We start from the raw sequence: 2,292 nt of genomic DNA, 5'->3' as shown, positions 1-2,292 counted from the left end.
AAAAAAAAAAAGAATTAACATGTCAGTGATGATGTGGAGAAAAGGGAACAGTAATACACCGCTGGTGAGAGTGTAAATGAATATCCCATCTATGGACAACAGCATGGAGATTTCTCAGAGAACTAAAAATAGAATTACAGACGGGCAGACGGAGACAATTGTCATTTGGGCCCACTACACTAAGCAAGACTTGAAACTATTATTCTATTGATTATGAAAAGAAGAAATAAATCTCTGTGACAAGAAAATATTTCATAAATTGGATTCTTTGATTCTACAGAACGACAGAATATGAATTGCATCATTTCAATGGGCTAATATGGCATAAATATTTTATTACTAGTTTGCTTAATTTATTTTTTGATCAGTAGAACAAAGACAAATTTTATTTAAGAACAAAGAGAAAACCTAGAGAACTTCCAAAAAGAGTTGGAAGTGGGTCACGAGGCTTTTTCTTTTAATATAAATGAAAGTGTAATTGTTTTGCAGAGATTGTTTAATTATTGACTTTTCAAAGTCCTAATTAGTATAGGTGCATAAATAGTTGTATATGGTTATAGGGTACTTGTGATGTTCTGACCCAACAGTCCAACTACTGGGTATCTACCTAAAGGAAAATAAATCGTTATTTCAAAAACATGCCTGCTCTTGTATATGTATCACAGTCCTCACTACACTCGAATAGCAAAGATTTGGAATCAGCCTAAGTGTGCATAAAGAGATGATTGAATAAAGAAAATGTATGTGTGTGTGTGTGTGTGTGTGTGTAATGCTATTCAGCCATAAAAGAAGAATGAAATCATGTTCTTTTCAGCAGCACAGAGGCCATTATCTTGAGTGAAACAACTCAGAAACACAAAATTAAAAACCACATATTCTCAATTATAAGCGTGAGCTAAGTAATGCATACACACGGACACAGAAATAGAGTGACAGAAATTGGGAGTCACAGGTGGATGTCAGAAGGAAGGATGGGAGTGGTGAGAAATTACTTCGGGGGTAAAGCACACGTTATCTGGGTGATGTATACCCTTAAAGTCCAGACTTCACCACTACACAGCGTATCCATGTAAAAAATATCACGCTCATAGCTCTTAAATGTATACAAATTAAAAAAATAAAATAAACCATAGGCCTTGTGGGATTATAGCTGGAAAAAAAATGTTTCCAGAAAGATTCTAATTGAATATTCTTTTACTCTCCTTGTAGTCGTATTTTTGATGAATTATAGCACTATGACTTGTTTTTTTTATGTGTCAATTTAATTTTATGGGCATCTACTTCTATCATTATATGTCAAACATATTTAATGATAGAGACCATTATCCTTATATGTCAATTAACTTATCAAGAAGAGAAATCTGTGTTTTCCCTTTGAAATCTGACCATCATTAATGTGATAATAGACTTAGGAATGGAGATTTTTATTCACAAATATTAGATTTGTGGTTTGAGAAATAGTTGACGTAGTCAATGAATAATGATTTTGCCTTGCTGCTCTACAACTGTCTTATAAACCAGACATATAAACATTTAAATTAACATTCTTTTCATCAACTAATATTAATCAACTATTCTCCAAATAAGCAGGAAGGATTAAAAAATACATAAGACTTGAGACCTTCTTAGGGAGAACGTAAAATGTGAATTAAGTCTATAATGTTCAGATAGTCTGATGTTCAAAAGTATCTGTCAGTGAATATAATTTTTGAATTGCTTTAAAAGGAAATGGAAAGTAAATTCCTCCACATACAGCATTTGCTTACTGATATAACAAAACAGTAGCAAATAAGAAGAAACGGGCCTTTTGTCTTATTAAGTATGGTCCAAGTGATACATTCACTAGGAAAATTAATCAGTGTTTGAACACACTAAATGAGAAGAAATGAACTTGGTTATAAAGGTAAGTAAGAAAGTCACCTGGTTGTAAATTTTAAAAACGGCGTATTAATCAACTGTAGGCTTATCAGTTTATTATTTGTGATATTTTGTCAGGACTAGAAAGTCCATGTGCGGAAAAGGTAATTCATTAAAGACAATGAATTGGGACTGGGGCAACTGTTTAAAATACACACTGTTGAGACCACCTCCCCTGATTCCCAGGAAACTCTGCTACATGGAGCAATTTCCAGGACTAGATTAAGAGAGAAGTTTTGTTCAAAGGTGTGTTCTGTATTTCTTGCAACAAGAACTTTTTGAACCACTAGGTCATAAAGTAGTGGTGTGATCCTTTGCTTCAACAAAAGGCACAAATCAAGAAAGGCCAGCTTCTTTATGATAAATGACACAAAA

This window comes from Otolemur garnettii, unplaced genomic scaffold (genome assembly GCF_000181295.1).
Source record: "Otolemur garnettii isolate 467f Iridium unplaced genomic scaffold, OtoGar3 scaffold00036, whole genome shotgun sequence".
Taxonomy (NCBI): Eukaryota; Metazoa; Chordata; class Mammalia; order Primates; family Galagidae; genus Otolemur; species Otolemur garnettii.
The sequence above is the reverse complement of the archived record's forward strand: the minus strand, read 5'-3'. Positions refer to the sequence as shown.